This window comes from Oncorhynchus nerka, linkage group LG27, assembly GCF_034236695.1.
Source record: "Oncorhynchus nerka isolate Pitt River linkage group LG27, Oner_Uvic_2.0, whole genome shotgun sequence".
In the NCBI taxonomy this organism is placed as follows: domain Eukaryota; kingdom Metazoa; phylum Chordata; class Actinopteri; order Salmoniformes; family Salmonidae; genus Oncorhynchus; species Oncorhynchus nerka.
In genome coordinates, this window is record NC_088422.1 from 16,910,639 (window position 1) to 16,938,403 (window position 27,765).

At 40.8% G+C, this 27,765-nt stretch overlaps 1 pseudogene; it reads right to left on the bottom strand.

Annotated features, from left to right (window-relative positions):
• Positions 1–27,765, bottom strand: part of LOC115116235 (cotranscriptional regulator ARB2A homolog) — a 448,115-nt pseudogene that overhangs the window by 389,092 nt on the left and 31,258 nt on the right.

The following is a 27,765-nucleotide window of genomic DNA, read 5'->3' on the forward strand; positions in this document are numbered from 1 at the left end:
AGTATGGGGATTCTAGAGAATATAGGGAGCACACAGGAGGACATTTTTCTCTGTTGAGATAATTTCCTTTTGAATTTCTAGCCAAATGTAACATGTTCCTGTTTTGATTAATTGAATAGAGTGAGTCAGGTCTACTCTATACCAAATTAGCATACACCGAGTCCCTTCCCTGTTTAGTTTGGGCTTTGACACCTCTCACTTCACAACTCAGTGCTAATTGAGGTTGCAGTCAGATATGATCTGTCAAAGCAAGCTTAGTAGCCTTAACTTAGCATTCAGTCCTTATAAAGTAAATTATCATTGTGATGTATTTATCTTCTTGACTTTGAAAGTATTCACACAGTACTCAAACAGTTCTAGGTTGTTTTCAGCTTGTTGTTGTTTGTTTGCCAGAGCATTTGCTGTATATCTTGGAAATAAAAATCTTTGGTAGTAGGGATCCTTCCAGGCAATCTTGTCCAAAATCAGGTTGTAGGTTTGGAGTTTTGATATGGAGCGAAGGTTATGTAGCCTAGTGGTTAGACCGTTGGGCCAGAAACCGATAGGTTGGTGGATCCAATCCCTGAGCTGACAAGGTAAAAATCTGGCAGTTAACACACTGTTCCTAGACCGTCATTGTAAATAAGAACTGCTTCTTAAATGATTTGCCTAGTTAGATAAAGGTTCAAAATAAAAAATGTTGTGGAGGGTAGTATCCTGTATATGTCCTCGCCGGAAAATCAACGTTTATCTAACTTTAAATCTATCTTTATGTAAAAACAAGCTGAAAAATGCGGAAGCTCATCTCTCTCTCTAGCTCTATCCCTCTCTCTTCTTTCCCTGTCTCTCTTTGTCTCACCTCTCTCTGTCTCTCTCCCTCCCACACTCTCTCTCATCTCTGGGTATGTCCTGCGCTGCGATCCTTAATGGCAGCCTAATGATCACCTCAGGTGTTACCCTCAGAAGCTGGCCCAAGGATAATTTGCTTGTATAGTATTGGACTCTCCTCCCTCCCGCTCACCTTAAATCTATCGTTCTCTCTGCTTCCCTCCTCCTCTCTCTGCTTCTCTCTGCCTCTCTCCCACTCTTCGCTTCCCCTCTCTCCACCCCCTCTCTCTGCCTCCCACTTTCCCCCTTTCTGCCTCCCCCTCTGCCTCGCTCTCTCTCTGCCTCCTCCCTCCTCCCTGCCTCCTTCACTCCCTCCCTCCCTGCCTCTCCTCCAGCCGTGCTGTGGGGTTTGAGGAGTGATGAGAAGTGATAAATCAAGAGAGACAGCTGCTATTTTGCTCCTCTTAACTTCCAAACAAAACAGCCGTGACTGATAGGGGTGTGAGGGCTCGCCGTTGCCTTCGCACGCCCTGGTGCCAGCTAACGGGAAAACAGTGTAGAGGCCTACTGTTCCCTCTCTGTATGTATGTGTGTTTAACCTCTCTGCCCACGGAACCCGCTAGCGGGCTGAAATTCCACAACATACGGTGATCGCTACATAAATAGTCATATTAAACATTCATGAAAATACAAGTGTCTCACATGTTTCGAAAGCCTAAAATCTTGCTAATCAAACTGCGTTGTCAGATTTAAAAAAGGATTTACTGCGAAAGAATACGATGTGATTATCTGAGCATAGAGCCCCATAAAAAACAACAATTTTAACCAGCACAGGCGTAACATAATCACAAACTGCATTAAAATAAATAGTTTACCTTTGACGATCTTCGTCTGTTTGCAATTCCAATGCTCATTGTTACACAATGAATGATCCTTTGTTTGATAAAATCCGTTTTTATAGCCTAACACGAAACATTTTGTGAACCGCTTGTGTCGTGAATTCCGTCTCATTCCATTTTCGACGACACATTCCAGGTAAATCACCCACACAGAACGTGACTTTTCCAGTCATGTTTGGTTTCACTGCAATCAACTGGTTTGTTTGTAACACAATCAAACATGATGGGCCATTTCGCGGGACGTATTGACTGAAAGAAACCGATTTGAAGACAACAAGTCATGACATCATTGTGCACCAATGATTTGCCCGCTGTTTCGTTGATTGACTGTCTTTTAACCCAATGACCACTGATCGTCTTGAAATCTAGCTGGGTAGATAGCCAATGAGCTGAGCTAAACGGCAATAGGTCATGTTTATGTGTTGCAAGACCAACCCATGTAGTAAGCTCCAGCGTAAAGTGAGTCATTCGCTATTGAAGTTTCATACCGGAAGGAGAAACACATATTACGCACTGCATTGTTTGGTAAACGCGCAAATTCAGCTGTTTATATATCAATCATTATGGTGACTAAGTCAGGGAAAGCTAAATCTAAGTCTAGATATACAGATGTACACACAATTTTAGAATACATTGATTGGGAAAGTGACACAGAGATTGCTGTAGGACGATTCATTTAGCGATTGTGGAGGAATATTTTTTGAACGAGAGAGGACATCGTTTTGGACTGGTAAGTTCTTATCATGCTAATGCCCTTGTTTGAAATTAATAATATAAAATATTATTAGATTTTTTTTTGTTAAATTTTAGAAGCAATATATAAACATGTAATGTCATGAAATGTGAGATGCGTGTGTCTGCCGCCCCACCCCAACCCACATGAAATAGCCTATTTGAGGCTGTTGAGGGGAGGGCAGGCCCACAACAATGGCCAAAGTGAAATGGAGACAGTAGATACAGCTTGTCTGTCATAATATAAAAGAGACAGTAGATCTAGCTGAAATGTCATAATATAAAAGAGATCTAGCAGGTCATAATAATATATTCAACCTTATGTTTTTTTTTTTACCTTTATTTTACTAGGCAAGTCAGTTAAGAACAAATTCTTATTTTCAATGACGGCCTAGGAACAGTGGGTTAACTGCCTGGCAGAACGACAGATTTGTAACTTGTCAGCTATATATATATATATGTTTATTATACCTGTTGATACAGGGCTCATATGTGAAACTATTCTAACTGAACATTTTCTTTCACAGTGACACTGACTCCGAATGGGAGTCTTATCCGGTGTCCTGTGTGAATTTAAGTATGCTCTCTCTAATTCTCTCTTTCTCTCGGAGGACCTGAGCCCTAGGACCATGTGTCAGGACTACCTGGCATGATGACTCCTTGCTGTACCCAGTCCACTTGGCCTTGCTGCTGTTTCAGTTTCAACTGTTCTGCCTGCGGCTATGGAACCCTAAACTGTTCATTTTTACTCTTGAGGTGCTGTCCTGTTGCACCCTCTACAACCACTGTGATCTCTACCCGGCACAGCCAGAAGAGGACTGGCCACCCCTCCTAGCCTGGTTACTCTCTAGGTTTCTTCCTAGGTTTTTGCTTTTCCAGGTAGTTTTTCCTAGCCACCGTGCTTCTACACCTGCATTGCTTGCTGTTTGGGGTTTTAGGCTGGGGCTATATAAATATATTTGATTTGATAGAGGACTGAGGGTCTTCCAAACATTGAAAGTGTGTAAATAGTTACATGTTATTTTGTAAACGTATATACAGTGGGGCAAAAAAAGTATTTAGTCAGCCACCAATTGTGCAAGTTCTCCCACTTAAAAAGATGAGAGAGGCCTGTAATTTTCATCATAGGTACACTTCAACTATGACAGACAAAATGAGAGAGAAAAAAATCCAGAAAATCACATTGTAGGATTTTTAATGAATTTATTTGCAAATTATGGTGGAAAACAAGTATTTTCAGCAAGACAGAGAGGAGGGAGGAGAGAGGGAGGGAGAGTGACAGACAGCAAGAGAGAGAGAGAGGAGAGAGGGAGGGAGAGTGAGACAGCAAGAGAGAGGAGAGAGGGAGGGAGAGTGACAGACAGCAAGAGAGGAGAGAGGGAGGAGAGTGAGACAGCAAGAGAGAGAGGAGAGAGGGAGGGAGAGTGACAGACAGCAAGAGAGAGGAGAGAGGGAGGGAGAGTGACAGACAGCAAGAGAGAGGAGAGAGGGAGGGAGAGTGGCAGACAGCAAGAGAGAGGAGAAAGGGAGAGTGAGTGAGTGAGTGAGTGAGTGAGTGAGTGAGTGAGTGAGTGAGTGAGTGAGTGAGTGAGTGAGTGAGTGAGTGAGTGAGTGAGTGAGTGAGTGAGTGAGTGAGTGAGTGAGTGAGTGAGTGAGTGAGTGAGTGAGTGAGTGAGTGAGAGACAGCAAGAGAGAGGAGAGAGGAATCCGGAGTGAGAGTGAGAGAGAGAGAGAGAGTGAGAGAGAGAGAGAGAGAGAGTGAGAGTGAGAGTGAGAGTGAGAGAGAGAGAGAGAGAGAGAGAGACAGACAGACAGACAGACAGACAGACAGACAGACAGACAGACAGACAGACAGACAGACAGACAGACAGACAGACAGACAGACAGACAGACAGCGAGTGAGAGGGACACACACAGACAGCGAGTGAGAGAGGGACACAGACAGAGAGAGGAGAGGGAAAGACACAGAGACACACACACAGCGAGTGAGAGAGGAGAGGGAAAGACACAGAGACACACACACAGCGAGTGAGAGAGGAGAGAGAGACACAGAGAGAGAGGAGAGTGAGAGAGGGACACACACAGACAGAGAGAGAGAAAAAGAAAGAGGGACATCTTCATAATAGAGCCATCTGGCTGTGCCTAGGTTCATTAGAATAGAGTGTGTGTGTCACCCCACATATGCAGCGAGGGGAGAAAAATAATAATTTATTAACGGCTTAATACAATTCCACCTGGGCCTCATGCCAGTCACATATCAGGGGTAACTATCACTTACAGCAACAATTACACTTTCACTGTGCCCAGTTCACCCTTATCCTACACACACTCACCACACACAGACCACACACACACAGTCTTGTAGAAATAACCTTGTGTGGACACACAATTCAATCCCATTCAAAATGTTCCCTAACCCTGTACTCTTACCATTACACACACACACACACACACACACACACACACACACACACACACACACACAGACACACACACACACACACACACACACACACACACACACACACACCTTAAAAGGTAATCCTGGATCACACACACAAACAGCCTATGAAGTTTTGACACACCTACTCATTCCAGTGTTTTTCTTTATTTCAATATTTTCTAGATTGAATAAAACTAATTGAATCATGTAGTAAACCAAAAAGTGTTAAACAAAAAAAATATATTTTATATTTGAGATTCTTCAAAGTAGCCACCCATGCCTCGATGACAGCTTTGCAAACTCTTGGCATTAGGTAGTTACCTGGAATGCATTTCAATTAACAGGTGTGCATAGCAACAAAAAAAAGTGTAATTTCTTTCCTTCTTAATGCGTTTGAGCCAATCAGTTGTGTTGTGACAAGATAGGGATGGTACACAGAATATGGTTGAATTGCTGCGTCTTTGTGAGATGCAGAGTAGGTGAATGGATGATCTCTGCATGTGTGGTTCCCACCGTGAATCATGGAGGAGGTGGTGTGATGGTGTGGGGGTGCTTTGCTGGTGACACCGTCTGTGATTTATTTAGAATTCAAGGCACACTTAACCAGTATGGCTGGTTTGTGCTTAGTGGGACTATCATTTGTTTATCAACAGGACAATGACCCAACACACTTCCAGGCTATATAAGGGCTATTTGACCAAGAAGGAGAGTGATGGAGTGCCGCATCCGATGAACGGGCCTCCAAAATCACCCGACCTCAACCTAATTGAGATGGTTTGGGATGAGTTGGACCGCAGAGTGAAGGAAAAGTAGCCAACAAGTGCTCAGTATATGTGGAGACTCCAGCAAGACTGTTGGAAAAGCATTCCACATGAAGCTGGTTGAGAGAATGGCAAAGCTGTCATCAAGGCAAAGGGTGGCTACTTTGAAGAATCTAAAATCTTAAATATATTGTGATTTGTTTAACACTTTTTTGGTTACTACATGATTCCATATGTGTTATTTCATAGTTTTGATGTTTTCACTGTTATTATACAACATAGAAAATAGTCTAAATTACATTTTAAAAACTTGAATGAGCAGGTGTCTCCAAACCCTATGACTGGTACTGTATTGCACACACACTCTGAAATAGACAGCCACAGCTCCAAGTGGTAATAGATAGCGTTCAATTCGTGTGTCTGTCTGAGAGTGTGTAGCGGGCTAGGCTATTTCCACGCAGCCACTAAAGACAATTGTGGGACATATTAACACGGGGAGAATGTGGATCGGCTGACTGAGCACCCACCGTGTTATTTAATCCTCCTGACTGTGAGCACCTCCCTACCAACCTGTTACTGTCTCCAGCCACACCACTGCTCAGGTAGGAGCCCTCAGAGAGACACATCCACCGTGTTATTTAATCCTCCTGACTGTGAGCACCTCCCTACCAACCTGTTACTGTCTCCAGCCACACCACTGCTCAGGTAGGAGCCCTCAGAGAGACACATCCACGTGTTATTTAATCCTCCTGACTGTGAGCACCTCCCTACCAACCTGTTACTGTCTCCAGCCACACCACTGCTCAGGTAGGAGCCCTCAGAGAGACACATCCACCGTGTTATTTAGTCCTCCTGACTGTGAGCACCTCCCTACCAACCTGTTACTGTCTCCAGCCACACCACTGCTCAGGTAGGAGCCCTCAGAGAGACACATCCACCGTGTTATTTAATCCTCCTGACTGTGAGCACCTCCCTACCAACCTGTTACTGTCTCCAGCCACACCACTGCTCAGGTAGGAGCCCTCAGAGAGACACATCCACCGTGTTATTTAATCCTCCTGACTGTGAGCACCTCCAACCTGTTACTGTCTCCAGCCACACCATTGCTCAGGTAGGAGCCCTCAGAGAGACACATCCACCGTGTTATTTAATCCTCCTGACTGTGAGCACCTCCCTACCAACCTGTTACTGTCTCCAGCCACACCACTGCTCAGGTAGGAGCCCTCAGAGAGACACATCCACCGTGTTATTTAATCCTCCTGACTGTGAGCACCTCCCTACCAACCTGTTACTGTCTCCAGCCACACCACTGCTCAGGTAGGAGCCCTCAGAGAGACACATCCACAGGGATCCACACAATAGCAATGTTTTTCAACAAACAGCTCCTTAAATTAGTGGTTTAGTGGGCTAGTATTCACATGTTTTCAAACAATTCAATATGCTAATTCACCACAAACTGAGACATTAAACAAACAGTTTCCAGAGCATGTAGAATACAGTGAAGCATTTTGTGCTCCTTGGAAAGATCTTCGTATTGAGCTGTAAAAATAGATAAATAAACAAGAATAAGAATTATAATCTGGGCCCACAATGCAATGCCTCTGCATTCAACCGCAGCTGCAGATCTTTCCTCTACACGGCCATCAGGACATTCTCCACATCGTCTTCCCATTCAGACAAGGCTGAAGTGCAAATTGGACATCTGGTATTGTGATGTCTCTCACAATGCGGACGCCATTTTCCCTAGCACTGCACTTGCGCAGCTAGCTCTGCTCTGTAAACTGTCAGGTCCATGGAAGGGATGGAGGGATAAAGACAGAGAGAGTGAGCTGATGGTATCCCCCACCTACGCAGGGTGGGTGGGCGCTCTCCCACCCCCACACTCCTAGAACTAGGGACAATCAGAGAAGGACACCGTATCTCCTTTCCCCTCTCTCCGCACAATGCATTGTGGGGTTCAGGAAGGCCATTGTTGTGAACGAGGACTCTCAGCAGCAGGGGCTTTCTCTGCTCTCACCCCTAAACCTTGACCTGCTCTTCATAGCCCAAAAGACTCAGGGAGAGCATGTGCAATAGCCATTAAAACCCTGAATGTATAAGAGAATACAGAAATATCTTTAGACAAGAAAGACCCCCTCATTTTCAATGGTGGAAAATTATTATGTCCAAAAGACAGAACTAGGCCATAGCTAACCAGCCCAGACCCAGTCCATGTCCATAGGAATATAGTGTCCTATTACCCTGATTCATTTCATAGGGCCTAACTACTATTAACTCCTATTAAATCAAGTCACATGGTATTTGTCACATGCGCAGAATACAACAGAATACAACCTTACCGTGAAATGCTTACTTACGAGCCCTGAACCAACAATTCAGTTTATTAAAAAAAGTAAGTAATAAAAATGTGCTAAATAAACTAAAGAAAAAATAGTAATGCAACAAAATAACGAGACAAAATACAAGGGGTACCGGTACAGAGTCAATGTGTGGGTCTACAGGTTAGTCGAGGTAATAGAGGTAATATGTACATGAAGGTAGAGATAAAAGGGACTATGCACAGATAATAAACAGTGTGTGTCATCGCCTGGCCCTGTGAATTAACCTGGCCTCAAGACAGATGGATGGACAGAAACACAGACATAGAGACAGACAGGAGTCCAAGCCAACTTTAGCCACACCCCTCTCTCGTTATGTCTCGTTATCACAGCTAGCGCCACCAGTGACATAGCCTATTGCATGTTCGAATGAGATGCTGTTTTTAATAACCACCAAATCTCATTAGCATGCTGGCTCCTTGATGAGCGTTCCTTCTCTAAACGTCTGGGCCTGAGTCTGATGTCTGCGTTCAAGAAGTTCAAACGCCTCTGTTCTACTAAATGTTTGCTTCCAGCGTTTCAGATGCTAGATACCTCCGTCAGCTAAAGACAGGAAGGACTACACATAGGGCTAGTTCTCTAAGGACGTACCTGGATTAGAAGTGAAAAACACACAGGTAATCCCATCAAAGAGTCCATCTTTCTCTTTGAACTTCAAAGAATGAGCGGAAAAATTAAAAGCAAAATAGCGGGGATGCAAATTAACAAAACATTACAACAAATGTAAACATTGGCGTGTGATTAGCCCGTGTATACCGCATGGGTTGAGACTGAGGGTTTATCTCAATATGCATTCTACCGTCCTCAGAGCATGCACATTCTACCGTCCTCAGAGCATGCACATTCTACCGTCCTCAGAGCATGCACATTCTACCGTCCTCAGAGCATGCACATTCTACCGTCCTCAGAGCATACACATTCTACCGTCCTCAGAGCATGCACATTCTACCGTCCTCAGAGCATGCACATTGGAGCACGGGAGGGTCGGGTTATGAGTCCAAATGAAAGTATGTAAAACAGCACAGAGGGCACTTCTCAGATACATACTCCATTCCTACATATTTTGATGCATGCATACAGTTGAAGTGGGAAGTTTACATACACTTTAGCCAAATACATTTAAAATCAGTTTCACAATTCCTGACATTTAATCCTCGTGAAAATGTCCTATTTTAGGTCAGTTAGGATCACCACTTTATTTTAAGAATGTGAAATGTCAGAATAAAAGTAGAGAGAATGATTTATTTCAGCTTTTATTTCTTTCATCACATTCCCAGTGGGTCAGAAGTTTACATAGACTCAATTAGTATTTGGTAGCGTTTCCTTTAAATTGTTTAACTTGGGTCAAACATTTTGGGGAGAATTTCACAAGCTTCCCACAATAAGTTGGGTTAATTTTGTCCATTCCTCTTGACAGAGCTGGTGTAACTGAGTCAGGTTTGTAGGCCTCCTTGCTCTCAAATGCTTTTTCAGTTCTACCCACACATTTTCTATAGGATTGAGGTCAGGGCTCTGTGATGGCCACCCCAATACCTTGGCTTTCTTGTCCTTAAGCCATTTTGCAGAAACTTTGGAAGTATGCTTGGGGTCATTGTCCATTTGGAAGACCCATTTGCGACCAAGCTTTCAGTCAAACTTCCTGACTGATATCTTGAGATTCAATATATCAATATATTCAATATATCCACATAATTGTCCTTCCTCATGATGCCATCTATTTTGTGAAGTGCACCAGTCCCTCCTGCAGCAAAACACACCCACAACATGATGCCTCCCCCTTTTTTCTCTAAACATAACGATGGTCATTATGGCCAAACAGTTCAATTTTTGTTTCATCAGACCAGAGGACATTTCTCCAATTATACAATCTTTGTCCCCATGTGCAGTTAAAAACCACAGTCTGGCTTTTTTATGGCAGTTTGGGAGCAGTGGCTTCGTCCTTGCTGAGCAGCCTTTCAGGTTATGTCGATATAGGACTGGTTTTACTGTGGATATAGATACTTTTGTACCTGTTTCCTCAAGCATCCTTTTGCTGTTGTTCTGGGATTGATTTGCACTTTTCGCACCAAAGTACGTTCATATCTAGGAGACAGAACGCGTCTCCTTCCTGAGCGGTATGACGGTTGCGTGGTCCCATGGTGTTTATACTTGCATACTATTGTTTGAACAGATGAACGTGGTATCTTCAGGCGTTTGGAAATTGCTCCCAAAGATGAACCAGACTTGTGGAGATCTACAATTATTTTTCTGAGGTCTTGGCTGATTTATTTTGATTTTCCCATGATGTCAAGCAAAGAGACACTGAGTTTGAAGAAAGGCCTTGAAATACATCCACAGGTACACTTCCAATTGACTCAAATTATGTAAATTAGCCTATCAGAAGCTTCCAAAGCCATGAAATCATTTTCTGGAATTTTCCAAGTTGTTTAAAGGCACAGTCAACTTAGTGCATGTAAACTTTTGACCCACTGGAATTGTGATACAGTGAATTATAAGTGAAATACTCTTTCTGTAAACAGTTGTTGAAAAAATTACTTGTGCCATGCACAAAGAAACTATCTTGAAATCAATGGTGGACATTATTTCAATTGAAGCGAGAGAAAATAAACTGACTTCGGAATGAATAGAAACACTCACACACGCCCACTAGAGCCGTAACAGTGGCGAGGGGCTGGAGGATATAAGGGTCTTTTGAGCGTGAAGGTATAAACAACCGGAATGCTGAGCCAGTTATAAATCAGGGCAAACCAATCCTGATCACGCACAACATGCACACAGAGAGACAGAGATCCACCCCTCCCTGCCAAGGAAGGATCCACCACTCTCTGCCAAGGAAGGATCCACCACCCAAGGAAGGATCCACCACTCCCTGCCAAGGAAGGATCCACCACCCAAGGAAGGATCCACCACTCCCTGCCAAGGAAGGATCCACCACTCCCTGCCAAGGAAGGATCCACCACTCCCTGCCAAGGAAGGATCCACCACTCTCTGCCGAGGAAGGATCCACCACTCCCTGCCAAGGAAGGATCCACCACTCCCTGCCAAGGAAGGATCCACCACTCTCTGCCGAGGAAGGATCCACCACTCCCTGCCAAGGAAGGATCCACCACCCCCTGCCAAGGAAGGATCCACCACTCCCTGCCAAGGAAGGATCCACCACTCCCTGCCAAGGAAAGATCCACCACTCTCTGCCAAGGAAGGATCCACCACTCCCTGCCAAGGAAGGATCCACCACTCCCTGCCAAGGAAGGATCCACCACTCCCTGCCAAGGAAGGATCCACCACCCCCTGCCAAGGAAGGATCCACCACCCCTGCCAAGGAAGGATCCACCACCCCCTGCCAAGGAAGGATCCACCACTCCCTGCCAAGGAAGGATCCACCACCCCCTGCCAAGGAAGGATCCACCACTCCCTGCCAAGGAAGGATCCACCACTCCCTGCCAAGGAAGGATCCACCACTCCCTGCCAAGGAAGGATCCACCACCCCTGCCAAGGAAGGATCCACCACTCCCTGCCAAGGAAGGATCCACCACCCCCTGCCAAGGAAGGATCCACCACTCCCTGCCAAGGAAGGATCCACCACCCCCTGCCAAGGAAGGATCCACCACTCCCTGCCAAGGAAGGATCCACCACCCCCTGCCAAGGAAGGATCCACCACTCCCTGCCAAGGAAGGATCCACCACTCCCTGCCAAGGAAGGATCCACCACCCCCTGCCAAGGAAGGATCCACCACTCCCTGCCAAGGAAGGATCCACCACTCTCTGCCAAGGAAGGATCCACCACTCCCTGCCAAGGAAGGATCCACCACCCCCTGCCAAGGAAGGATCCACCACCCCCTGCCAAGGAAGGATCCACCACTCCCTGCCAAGGAAGGATCCACCACCCACTGCCAAGGAAGGATCCACCACCCCCTGCCAAGGAAGGATCCACCACTCCCTGCCAAGGAAGGATCCACCACCCAAGGAAGGATCCACCACTCCCTGCCAAGGAAGGATCCACCACTCTCTGCCAAGGAAGGATCCACCACTCCCTGCCAAGGAAGGATCCACCACTCCCTGCCAAGGAAGGATCCACCACTCCCTGCCAAGGAAGGATCCACCACCCCCTGCCAAGGAAGGATCCACCACTCCCTGCCAAGGAAGGATCCACCACCCCCTGCCAAGGAAGGATCCACCACTCTCTGCCAAGGAAGGATCCACCACTCCCTGCCAAGGAAGGATCCACCACCCCCTGCCAAGGAAGGATCCACCACTCCCTGCCAAGGAAGGATCCACCACCCAAGGAAGGATCCACCACTCCCTGCCAAGGAAGGATCCACCACTCTCTGCCAAGGAAGGATCCACCACTCCCTGCCAAGGAAGGATCCACCACCCAAGGAAGTATCCACCACTCCCTGCCAAGGAAGGATCCACCACTCCCTGCCAAGGAAGGATCCACCACTCCCTGCCAAGGAAGGATCCACCACTCCCTGCCAAGGAAGGATCCACCACCCAAGGAAGGATCCACCACCCAAGGAAGGATCCACCACCCAAGGAAGGATCCACCACTCCCTGCCAAGGAAGGAGCCACCACTCTCTGCCAAGGAAGGATCCACCACTCCCTGCCAAGGAAGGATCCACCACTCCCTGCCAAGGAAGGATCCACCACTCTCTGCCAAGGAAGGATCCACCACTCCCTGCCAAGGAAGGATCCACCACCCAAGGAAGGATCCACCACTCCCTGCCAAGGAAGGATCCACCACTCCCTGCCAAGGAAGGATCCACCACTCCCTGCCAAGGAAGGATCCACCACTCCCTGCCAAGGAAGGATCCACCACTCCCTGCCAAGGAAGGATCCACCACCCAAGGAAGGATCCACCACCCAAGGAAGGATCCACCACTCCCTGCCAAGGAAGGAGCCACCACTCTCTGCCAAGGAAGGATCCACCACTCTCTGCCAAGGAAGGATCCACCACTCCCTGCCAAGGAAGGATCCACCACTCCCTGCCAAGGAAGGATCCACCACTCCCTGCCAAGGAAGGATCCACCACTCCCTGCCAAGGAAGGATCCACCACCCAAGGAAGGATCCACCACCCAAGGAAGGATCCACCACTCCCTGCCAAGGAAGGAGCCACCACTCTCTGCCAAGGAAGGATCCACCACTCTCTGCCAAGGAAGGATCCACCACTCCCTGCCAAGGAAGGATCCACCACTCCCTGCCAAGGAAGGATCCACCACTCCCTGCCAAGGAAGGATCCACCACTCCCTGCCAAGGAAGGATCCACCACCCAAGGAAGGATCCACCACCCCCTGCCAAGGAAGGATCCACCACTCCCTGCCAAGGAAGGATCCACCACCCCCTGCCAAGGAAGGATCCACCACTCCCTGCCAAGGAAGGATCCACCACCCAAGGAAGGATCCACCACCCCCTGCCAAGGAAGGATCCACCACTCCCTGCCAAGGAAGGATCCACCACCCCCTGCCAAGGAAGGATCCACCACTCCCTATCATGCGCCATGCCCACAAACACACTTTACTCTCAGGAGATGTACCAGACAGAGACAAATACATAATGTACTGACCCTTTAGATGACAAACCCAAGGAATAAAAAGTGTATGCGCATGTGTTCAACTTCCTCTCTGAATCCAATTAAAGAGTTATTAAAACTGGGGAGCAGAGAGGCATCAAAATCATCATCAGTTTCCCATAACAATACCGTCAGTGAGTTTCAAGTTCCTCAATCGGGGATAAATTCCTTCCCTATTTTGTCTTGTTTTAATGAACTGAATTTGCTATAGCAAAGCAGAACATCACCATCTCAGTACATAAGGCAAAGGAATAGTACTGCAGTAGTACTATCAACAAGAGAACATAGGCCAACACTGGAGATTGATAGACAGAGTTAGAGGGGGATGAACGGGGGTGAAGAGGGGGAGCAGCAACAATAAGTACCTCTCCCAACGCCTCGTAACGTTTCTGATTCCACCTGTGGAGATCCTCTCGGGCGTTGAACACAAACGCCTCCCCTGTCGTGGTGTGCCTCAACTGGCCCTCTGATAGGCAGACAGACAGAGAAAGGGAGCAAGATGAACAAAGAGAGAGGCAGACACAGGGAGACAGACAGGGAGGCAGACAGTGAAACAGAGGGAGGGAGAGAGACATCGTGTTAATCTAGTCCTACTCATTGGGTCTGAATGAAAACCCTCTCCAGAGGGTGTAGTAGAGAAACTTCTGTCAGTACCTCAAGTATTTTTGTTCCAGGTCAGGGGTTAATCTGGGAAACTACTGAAACATCATTTATAAATTGAAAAATCTTCAAAGAATATAACAGGTTTCCAATTCATGTGTTGAATATCAATTAATCAATCACGATATCCATTAAAACAGAATTGACCCCATCAAGATTTTGCATTTAGCTGAGGGTGGAACAAGGGTTTGAAATTATAACTTTGGTCCAAATCTTCGGCTCCCCAAAGAAAGAGAGAACTGAACGCCGCTGTTCAAACTGACTACCGCTTAATTAAGACAGGAAAGATAATGACGGTGTGAGGAGAAAGCAGCAGCAGGAGGAAAGAAATGCAGTGCTTGTTAGGTTTCTACCTCCGTATGGGCATGCTGAAGTAGTTCCGCCTGTCAAAAGAAGCAAACTAGCTTTGACCTTCAGTTCAGACGGAGGCCGTGCTTTTCTGCACCTCTCTCCCTTCATGCAATTAAAGAGTTTGGGTGCCATTCCCCCATCTGGCAGGTACAAGGCCCGCGGATGCAGAGCCCTCTTCCAGTCACGACTCCAATGGCCTTCTGGGACGTCTGGCAGCCGAGGCCCAGACAGCTGGTGTGGCGTTAACTCGCTCTCCCTCCCTCTCTTTCCTCCCTTCTCTCTCTCCCAGTTTCTCACCCTGGCCTCATCACAACCATCCGTAGCCCTATCCACCTGAGAACTGAGAGGGGGCGTTGGGTGTCAGCCGGACCACCACAACTGTTCCTCACGCTGCCTTGGAGGCTGGGCTTTGGGTGGCAGCCAATCAACCGTCACTCTCACTGACCCTGGTCACTCACCCCACCCACCACCACCACTCTGCCTAGCCAGTGGGGAGTGACAGGGTGCCATATGTGTGTGTAGGGGTACAACGTTAGGAAATACACTACAGCCATAGTGTTATTCATTGTTTCCATGGGAGAACTTTTAACACCTGTGGTTATTACAGCCCAGGTTCAATTGACAATAACACAACAAGCACAGAACAAGGTGATGAGGGAGAGCAATTCAAGACTACAAGCATCTTTTTCAAAATAAACAAGAATCACTGCATCTGATAAATGCCTCGAAATACAGTGCTTAAAAATGAGGACATCTTTTCATTCTGTTGACACTGTAACAAAACCATCTATCATTCTGTTGACACTAACAAAACCATCTATCATTCTGTTGACACTAACAAAACCATCTATCATTCTGTTGACACTGTAACAAAACCATCTATCATTCTGTTGACACTGTAACAAAACCATCTCTCATTCTGTTGACACTGTAACAAAACCATCTATCATTCTGTTGACACTAACAAAACCATCTATCATTCTGTTGACACTGTAACAAAACCATCTATCATTCTGTTGACACTGTAACAAAACCATATATCATTCTGTTGACACTGTAACAAAACCATATGTCATTCTGTTGACACTGTAACAAAACCATATATCATTCTGTTGACACTGTAACAAAACCATATGTCATTCTGTTGACACAAACAAAACCATCTATCATTCTGTTGACACTGTAACAACAATCTTATCATTCTGTTGACACAAACAAAACCATCTATCATTCTGTTGACACAAACAAAACCATCTATCATTCTGTTGACATTGTAACAAAACCATATATCATTCTGTTGACACTAACAAAACCATCTATCATTCTGTTGACACAAACAAAACCATCTATCATTCTGTTGACACTGTAACAAAACCATATATCATTCTGTTGACACTGTAACAAAACCATATATCATTCTGTTGACACTGTAACACAACCATCTATCATTCTGTTGACACTGTAACAACCATCTATCATTCTGTTGACACAAACAAAACTATCTATCATTCTGTTGACACTATAACAACAATCTTATCATTCTGTTGACACAAACAAAACCATCTATCATTCTGTTGACACAAACAAAACCATCTATCATTCTGTTGACACTGTAACAAAACCATATATCATTCTGTTGACGCTAACAAAACCATCTATCATTCTGTTGACACAAACAAAACCATCTATAATTCTCTTGACACTGTAACAAAACCATATATCATTCTGTTGACACTGTAACAACCATCTATCATTCTGTTGACACTAACAAAACCATCTATCATTCTGTTGAGACTGTAACAAAACCATATATCATTCTGTTGACACTGTAACAACTATCTATCATTCTGTTGACACTAACACAACCATCTATCATTCTGTTGACACTAACAAAACCATCTATCATTCTGTTGAGACTGTAACAAAACCATATATCATTCTGTTGAGACTGTAACAAAACCATCCATCATTCTGTTGACACTGTAACAAAACCATATATCATTCTGTTGACACTGTAACAACAATCTTATCATTCTGTTGACACTAACAAAACCATATATCATTCTGTTGACACTAACAAAACCATATATCATTCTGTTGACACTAACAAAACCATCTATCATTCTGTTGACACTGTAACAACAATCTTATCATTCTGTTGACACTGTAACAAAACCATCTATCATTCTGTTGACACTAACAAAACCATCTAAGATTCTGTTGACACTAACAAAACCATCATTCAATCTGTTGACACTGTAACAACTATCTATCATTCTGTTGACACTGTAACAACTATATATCATTCTGTTGAGACTGTAACGACCATCTATCATTCTGTTGACACTGTAACAACCATCTATCATTCTGTTGACACTAACAAAACCATCTATCATTCTGTTGACACTGTAACAACTTTCTATCATTCTGTTGACACTGTAACAACTATCTATCATTCTGTTGATGCTAACAAAACCATCTATCATTCTGTTGACACTATAACAACCATCTATCATTCTGTTGACACTAACAACTATCTATCATTCTGTTGACACTGTAACAACAATCTTATCATTCTGTTGACACTAACAAAACCATATATCATTCTGTTGACACTAACAAAACCATCTATCATTCTGTTGACACTAACAACTATCTATCATTCTGTTGACACTAACAACCATCTATCATTCTGTTGACACTGTAACAACTATCTATAATTCTGTTGACACGGTAACAACAATCTATCATTCTGTTGACAGTAACAACTATCTATCATTCTGTTGACACTAACAACTATTTATCATTCTGTTGACACTAACAACTATCTATCATTCTGTTGACACTAACAACTATCTATCATTCTGTTGACAGTAACAACTATCTATCATTCTGTTGACACTAACAACTATCTATCATTCTGTTGACAGTAGCAACTATCTATCATTCTGTTGACACTAACAACTATTTATCATTCTGTTGACACTAACAACTATTTATCATTCTGTTGACACTGACATCATTCTGTTGACACTGTAACAACTATCTATCATTCTGTTGACACTGTAACAACTATCTATCAATCTGTTGACACTTTAACAACTATCTATCATTCTGTTGACACTGTAACAACTATCTATCATTCTGTTGACACTGTAACAACTATCTATCATTCTGTTGACACTGTAACAACTATCTATCATTCTGTTGACACTGTAACAACCATCTATCATTCTGTTAACACTGTAACAACCATATATCATTATGTTGACACTGTAACAACTATCTATAAATCTGTTGACACTGTAACAACCATCTATCATTCTGTTGACACTGTAACAACTATCTATCAATCTGTTGACACTGTAACAACCATCTATCTTTCTGTTGCCACTGTAACAACTATCTATCATTCTGTTGACACTGTAACAACTATCTATCATTCTGTTGACACTGTAACAACTATCTATCATTCTGTTGACACTGTAACAACTATCTATCATTCTGTTGACACTGTAACAACTATCTATCAATCTGTTGACACTGTAACAACCATCTATCATTCTGTTGCCACTGTAACAACTATCTATCAATCTGTTGACACTGTAACAACCATCTATCTATCATTCTGTTGACACTGTAACAACTATCTATCATTCTGTTGACACTGTAACAACTATCTATCATTCTGTTGACACTGTAACAACTATCTATCATTCTGTTGACACTATCATCATTCTGTTGACACTGTAACAACTATCTATCATTCTGTTAACACTGTAACAACCATATATCATTCTGTTGACACTGTAACAACTATCTATCATTCTGTTGACACTGTAACAACTATCTATCATTCTGTTGACACTGTAACAACTAACTATCATTCTGTTGACACTGTAACAACCATCTATCATTCTGTTGACACTGTAACAAAACCATCTATCATTCTGTTGACACTAACAACTAATTCAACTAACAACTATCTATCATTCTGTTGACACTAACAACCATCTATCATTCTGTTGACACTGTAACAAAACCATCTATCATTCTGTTGACACTAACAACAATCTATCATTCTGTTGACACTGTAACAACTATCTATCATTCTGTTGACACTGTAACAACCATCTATCATTCTGTTGACACTGTAACAACTATCTATCATTCTGTTGACACTGTAACAACAATCTATCATTCTGTTGACACTGTAACAACTATCTATCATTCTGTTGTTCTATCATTCTGTTGACACTGTAACAACTATCTATCATTCTGTTGACACTGTAACAACTATCTATCATTCTGTTGACACTGTAACAACTATCTATCATTCTGTTGACACTGTAACAACTATCTATCATTCTGTTGACACTAACAACTATTTATCATTCTGTTGACACTGATCTATCATTCTGTTGACACTGTAACAACTATCTATCATTCTGTTGACACTGTAACAACTATCTATCATTCTGTTGACACTGTAACAACTATCTATCATTCTGTTGACACTGTAACAACTATCTATCATTCTGTTGACACTGTAACAACTATCTATCATTCTGTTGACACTGTAACAACTATCTATCATTCTGTTGACACTGTAACAACCATCTATCATTCTGTTGACACTGTAACAACTATCTATCATTCTGTTGACACTGTAACAACTATCTATCATTCTGTTGACACTGTAACAACTATCTATCATTCTGTTGACACTGTAACAACCATCTATCATTCTGTTGACACTGTAACAAAACCATCTATCATTCTGTTGACACTAACAACAATCTATCATTCTGTTGACACTAACAACCATCTATCATTCTGTTGACACTGTAACAAAACCATCTATCATTCTGTTGACACTAACAACAATCTATCATTCTGTTGACACTGTAACAACTATCTATCATTCTGTTGACACTGTAACAACTATCTATCATTCTGTTGACACTGTAACAACCATCTATCATTCTGTTGACACTGTAACAACTATCTATCATTCTGTTGACACTGTAACAACTATCTATCATTCTGTTGACACTGTAACAACCATCTATCATTCTGTTGACACTGTAACAACTATCTATCATTCTGTTGTCACTGTAACAACTATCTATCATTCTGTTGACAGTAACAACTATCTATCATTCTGTTGACACTAACAACTATTTATCATTCTGTTGACACTAACAACTATTTATCATTCTGTTGACACTGACATCATTCTGTTGACACTGTAACAACTATCTATCATTCTGTTGACACTGTAACAACTATCTATCATTCTGTTGACACTGTAACAACTATCTATCATTCTGTTGACACTGTAACAACCATCTATCATTCTGTTGACACTGTAACAACTATCTATCATTCTGTTGACACTGTAACAACCATCTATCATTCTGTTGACACTGTAACAACCATCTATCATTCTGTTGACACTGTAACAACTATCTATCATTCTGTTGACACTGTAACAACTATCTATAATTCTGTTGACACTGTAACAACCATCTATCATTCTGTTGACACTGTAACAAAACCATCTAACATTCTGTTGACACTGTAACAACTATCTATCATTCTGTTGACACTAACAACTATCTATCATTCTGTTGTCACTGTAACAACTATCTATCATTCTGTTGACACTGTAACAAAACATCTATCATTCTGTTGATCATTCTGTTGAACAACAACTATCTATCATTCTGTTGACACTGTAACATCTATCATTCTGTTGACACTGTAACAACTATCTATCATTCTGTTGACACTAAAAAATCTATCATTCTGTTGACACTGTAACAACTATATCATATCATTCTGTTGACACTAACAAACTATCTATCATTCTGTTGACACTGTAACAACTATCTATCATTCTGTTGACACTGTAACAACTATCTATCATTCTGTTGACACTGTAACAACTATCTATCATTCTGTTGACACTAACAACTATCTATCATTCTGTTGACACTAACAACTATCTATCATTCTGTTGACACTAACAACTATCTATCATTCTGTTGACACTGTAACAACTATCTATCATTCTGTTGACACTGTAACAACTATCTATCATTCTGTTGACACTGTAACAACATCTATCAATCTGTTGACACTGTAACAACTATCTATCATTCTGTTGACACTAACAACTATCTATCATTCTGTTGATCTATCATTCTGTTGACACTGTAACAACTATCTATCATTCTGTTGACACTTTAACAACTATCTATCATTCTGTTGACACTGTAACAACTATCTATCATTCTGTTGACACTAACAACAATCTATCATTCTGTTGACACTGTAACAACTATCTATCATTCTGTTGACACTAACAACAATCTATCATTCTGTTGACACTGTAACAACCATCTATCATTCTGTTGACACTGTAACAACCATCTATCATTCTGTTAACACTGTAACAACTATCTATCATTCTGTTGACACTGTAACGACCATCTATCATTCTGTTGACACAACAACCATCTATCATTCTGTTGACACTGTAACAACAATCTATCATTCTGTTGACACTGTAACAACCATCTATCATTCTGTTGCCACTAACAACTATCTATCATTCTGTTGACACTAACAACTATCTATCATTCTGTTGACACTGTAACAACTATCTATCATTCTGTTGACACTGTAACAACTATCTATCATTCTGTTGACACTGTAACAACTATCTATCATTCTGTTAACACTGTAACAACCATATATCATTCTGTTGACACTGTAACAACTAGCTATCATTCTGTTGACACTGTAACAACTATCTATCATTCTGTTGACACTGTAACAACTATATATCATTCTGTTGACACTAACAACCATCTATCATTCTGTTGACACTGTAACAACTATCTATCATTCTGTTGACACTAACAACTATCTATCATTCTGTTGACACTAACAACCATCTATCATTCTGTTGACACTGTAACAAAACCATCTATCATTCTGTTGACACTAACAACAATCTATCATTCTGTTGACACTGTAACAACTATCTATCATTCTGTTGACACTGTAACAACCATCTATCATTCTGTTGACACTGTAACAACTATCTATCATTCTGTTGACACTGTAACAACTATCTATCATTCTGTTGACACTGTAACAACCATCTATCATTCTGTTGACACTGTAACAACTATCTATCATTCTGTTGTTGATCATTCTGTTGATAGTAACAACTATCTATCATTCTGTTGACACTAACAACTATTTATCATTCTGTTGACACTAACAACTATTTATCATTCTGTTGACACTGACATCATTCTTTTGACACTGTAACAACTATCTATCATTCTGTTGACACTGTAACAACTATCTATCATTCTGTTGACACTGTAACAACTATCTATCATTCTGTTGACACTGTAACAACCATCTATCAATCCGTTGACACTGTAACAACTATCTATCATTCTGTTGACACTGTAACAACTATCTATCATTCTGTTGACACTGTAACAACCATCTATCATTCTGTTGACACTGTAACAACTATCTATCAATCTGTTGACACTGTAACAACTATCTATCATTCTGTTGACACTGTAACAACTATCTATCATTCTGTTGACACTGTAACAACCATCTATCATTCTGTTGACACTGTAACAACTATCTATCATTCTGTTGACACTAACAACTATCTATCATTCTGTTGTCACTGTAACAACTATCTATCATTCTGTTGACACTGTAACAACTATCTATCATTCTGTTGTCACTGTAACAACTATCTATCATTCTGTTGAGACTGTAACAACTATCTATCATTCTGTTGACACTGTAACAACAATCTATCAATCTGTTGACACTGTAACAACTATCTATCATTCTGTTGACACTGTAAAAACTATCTATCATTCTGTTGACACTGTAACAACTATCTATCATTCTGTTGACACTAACAACTATCATTCTGTTGACACTAAGAACTATCTATCATTCTGTTGACACTTTAACAACCATCTATCATTCTGTTGACACTGTAACAACTATCTATCATTCTGTTGACACTGTAACAACTATCTATCATTCTGTTGACACTAACAACAATCTATCATTCTGTTGACACTGTAACAACTATCTATCATTCTGTTGACACTGTAACAACTATCTATCATTCTGTTGTAACAACTATCTATCATTCTGTTGACACTGTAACAACTATCTATCATTCTGTTGACACTGTAACAACTATCTATCAATCTGTTGACACTGTAACAACTATCTATCATTCTGTTGACACTGTAACAACTATCTATCATTCTGTTGACACTAACAACTATCATTCTGTTGAACTAACAACTATCTATCATTCTGTTGACACTTTAACAACTATCTATCATTCTGTTGACACTGTAACAACTATATATCATTCTGTTGACACTAACAACAATCTATCATTCTGTTGACACTGTAACAACTATCTATCATTCTGTTGACACTTTAACAACTATCTATCATTCTGTTGACACTGTAACAACTATCTATCATTCTGTTGACACTGTAACAACCATCTATCATTCTGTTAACACTGTAACAACTATCTATCATTCTGTTGACACTGTAACAACCATCTATCATTCTGTTGCCACTGTAACAACTATCTATCATTCTGTTGACACTGTAACAACTATCTATCATTCTGTTGACACTGTAACAACCATATATCATTCTGTTGACACTGTAACAACTATCTATCATTCTGTTGACACTGTAACAACTATCTATCATTCTGTTGACACTGTAACAACTATCTATCATTCTGTTAACACTGTAACAACCATATATCATTCTGTTGACACTGTAACAACTATCTATCATTCTGTTGACACTGTAACAACTATCTATCATTCTGTTGACACTGTAACAACTAACTATCATTCTGTTGACACTGTATCAACTATCTATCATTCTGTTGACACTAACAACCATCTATCATTCTGTTGACACTGTAACAAAACCATCTATCATTCTGTTGACACTAACAACAATCTATCATTCTGTTGACACTAACAACCATCTATCATTCTGTTGACACTGTAACAAAACCATCTATCATTCTGTTGACACTAACAACAATCTATCATTCTGTTGACACTGTAACAACTATCTATCATTCTGTTGACACTGTAACAACCATCTATCATTCTGTTGACACTGTAACAACTATCTATCATTCTGTTGACACTGTAACAACTATCTATCATTCTGTTGACACTGTAACAACCATCTATCATTCTGTTGACACTGTAACAACTATCTATCATTCTGTTTCACTGTAACAACTATGATCATTCTGTTGACAGTAACAACTATCTATCATTCTGTTGACACTAACAACTATTTATCATTCTGTTGACACTAACAACTATTTATCATTCTGTTGACACTGACATCATTCTGTTGACACTGTAACAACTATCTATCATTCTGTTGACACTGTAACAACTATCTATCATTCTGTTGACACTGTAACAACTATCTATCATTCTGTTGACACTGTAACAACTATCTATCATTCTGTTGACACTGTAACAACTATCTATCATTCTGTTGACACTGTAACAACCATCTATCATTCTGTTGACACTGTAACAACCATATATCATTATGTTGACACTGTAACAACCATCTATCATTCTGTTGCCACTGTAACAACTATCTATCATTCTGTTGACACTGTAACAACTATCTATCATTCTGTTGACACTGTAACAACTATCTATCAATCTGTTGACACTGTAACAACCATCTATCATTCTGTTGCCACTGTAACAACTATCTATCATTCTGTTGACACTGTAACAACTATCTATCATTCTGTTGACACTGTAACAACTATCTATCATTCTGTTAACACTGTAACAACCATATATCATTCTGTTGACACTGTAACAACTATCTATCATTCTGTTGACACTGTAACAACTATCTATCATTCTGTTGACACTGTAACAACTATCTATCATTCTGTTGACACTAACAACCATCTATCATTCTGTTGACACTGTAACAAAACTATCTATCATTCTGTTGACACTAACAACAATCTATCATTCTGTTGACACTAACAACCATCTATCATTCTGTTGACACTGTAACAAAACCATCTATCATTCTGTTGACACTAACAACAATCTATCATTCTGTTGACACTGTAACAACTATCTATCATTCTGTTGACACTGTAACAACCATCTATCATTCTGTTGACACTGTAACAACTATCTATCATTCTGTTGACACTGTAACAACTATCTATCATTCTGTTGACACTGTAACAACTATCTATCATTCTGTTGACACTGTAACAACTATCTATCATTCTGTTGACACTGTAACAACTATCTATCATTCTGTTGACACTGTAACAACTATCTATCATTCTGTTGACACTGTAACAACTATCTATCATTCTGTTGACACTGTTGAACAAGTAAACTATCTATCATTCTGTTGACACTGTAACAACTATCTATCATTCTGTTGACACTGTAACAACTATCTATCATTCTGTTGACACTAACAACTATCTATCATTCTGTTGACACTGTAACAACCATCTATCATTCTGTTGACACTGTAACAACTATCTATCATTCTGTTGACACTGTAACAACTATCTATCATTCTGTTGACACTGTAACAACCATCTATCATTCTGTTGACACTGTAACAACTATCTATCATTCTGTTGACACTGTAACAACTATCTATCATTCTGTTGACACTGTAACAACTATCTATCATTCTGTTGACACTGTAACAACTATCTATCATTCTGTTGACACTGTAACAACCATCTATCATTCTGTTAACACTGTAACAACTATCTATCATTCTGTTGACACTGTAACAACTATCTATCATTCTGTTGACACTGATCATCATTCTGTTGACACTGTAACAACTATCTATCATTCTGTTGACACTGTAACAACCATCTATCATTCTGTTGACACTGTAACAACTATCTATCATTCTGTTGACACTGTAACAACTATCTATCATTCTGTTGACACTGTAACAACTATCTATCATTCTGTTGACACTGTAACAACTATCTATCATTCTGTTGACACTGTAACAACTATCTATCATTCTGTTGACACTGTAACAACTATCTATCATTCTGTTGACACTGTAACAACTATCTATCATTCTGTTAACACTGTAACAACCATATATCATTCTGTTGACACTGTAACAACTAGCTATCATTCTGTTGACACTGTAACAACTATATATCATTCTGTTGACACTAACAACCATCTATCATTCTGTTGACACTGTAACAAAACCATCTATCATTCTGTTGACACTAACAACAATCTATCATTCTGTTGACACTAACAACCATCTATCATTCTGTTGACACTGTAACAAAACCATCTATCATTCTGTTGACACTAACAACAATCTACCATTCTGTTGACACTGTTACAACTATCTATCATTCTGTTGACACTGTAACAACCATCTATCATTCTGTTGACACTGTAACAACTATCTATCATTCTGTTGACACTGTAACAACTATCTATCATTCTGTTGACACTGTAACAACTATCTATCATTCTGTTGACACTGTAACAACTATCTATCATTCTGTTGACACTGTAACAACTATCTATCATTCTGTTGACACTGTAACAACTATCTATCATTCTGTTGACACTGTAAGAACTATCTATCATTCTGTTGACACTAACAACTATCATTCTGTTGACACTAACAACTATCTATCATTCTGTTGACACTGTAACAACTATCTATCATTCTGTTGACACTGTAACAACTATCTATCATTCTGTTTGACACTGTTAACAACAACAATCTATCATTCTGTTGACACTGTAACAACTATCTATCATTCTGTTGACACTAACAACTATCTATCATTCTGTTTGACATCTATCATTCTGTTGACACTGTAACAACCATCTATCATTCTGTTGACACTGTAACAACTATCTATCATTCTGTTGACACTGTAACAACTATCTATCATTCTGTTGACACTGTAACAACCATCTATCATTCTGTTGACACTGTAACAACTATCTATCATTCTGTTGACACTGTAACAACCATCTATCATTCTGTTGACACTGTAACAACTATCTATCATTCTGTTGACACTGTAACAACCATCTATCATTCTGTTGACACTGTAACAACTATCTATCATTCTGTTGACACTGTAACAACTATCTATCATTCTGTTGACACTGTAACAACTATCTATCATTCTGTTGACACTGTAACAACCATCTATCATTCTGTTGACACTGTAACAACTATCTATCATTCTGTTGACACTGTAACAACCATCTATCATTCTGTTGACACTGTAACAACTATCTATCATTCTGTTGACACTGTAACAACTATCTATCATTCTGTTGACACTGTAACAACTATCTATCATTCTGTTGACACTGTAACAACTATCTATCATTCTGTTGACACTGTAACAACCATCTATCATTCTGTTGACACTGTAACAACTATCTATAATTCTGTTGACACTGTAACAAAACCATCTATCATTCTGTTGACACTGTAACGACTATCTATCATTCTGTTGACACTAACAAAACCATCTATCATTCTGTTGACACTAACAACTATCTATCATTCTGTTGACACTGTAACAACCATCTATCATTCTGTTGACACTGTAACAACTATCTATCAATCTGTTGACACTGTAACAACTATCTATAATTCTGTTGACACTGTAACAACCATCTATCATTCTGTTGACACTGTAACAAAACCATCTAACATTCTGTTGACACTGTAACAACTATCTATCATTCTGTTGACACTAACAACTATCTATCATTCTGTTGTCACTGTAACAACTATCTATCATTCTGTTGACACTGTAACAACTATCTATCATTCTGTTGTCACTGTAACAACTATCTATCATTCTGTTGAGACTGTAACAACTATCTATCATTCTGTTGACACTGTAACAACAATCTATCAATCTGTTGACACTGTAACAACTATCTATCATTCTGTTGACACTGTAAAAACTATCTATCATTCTGTTGACACTGTAACAACTATCTATCATTCTGT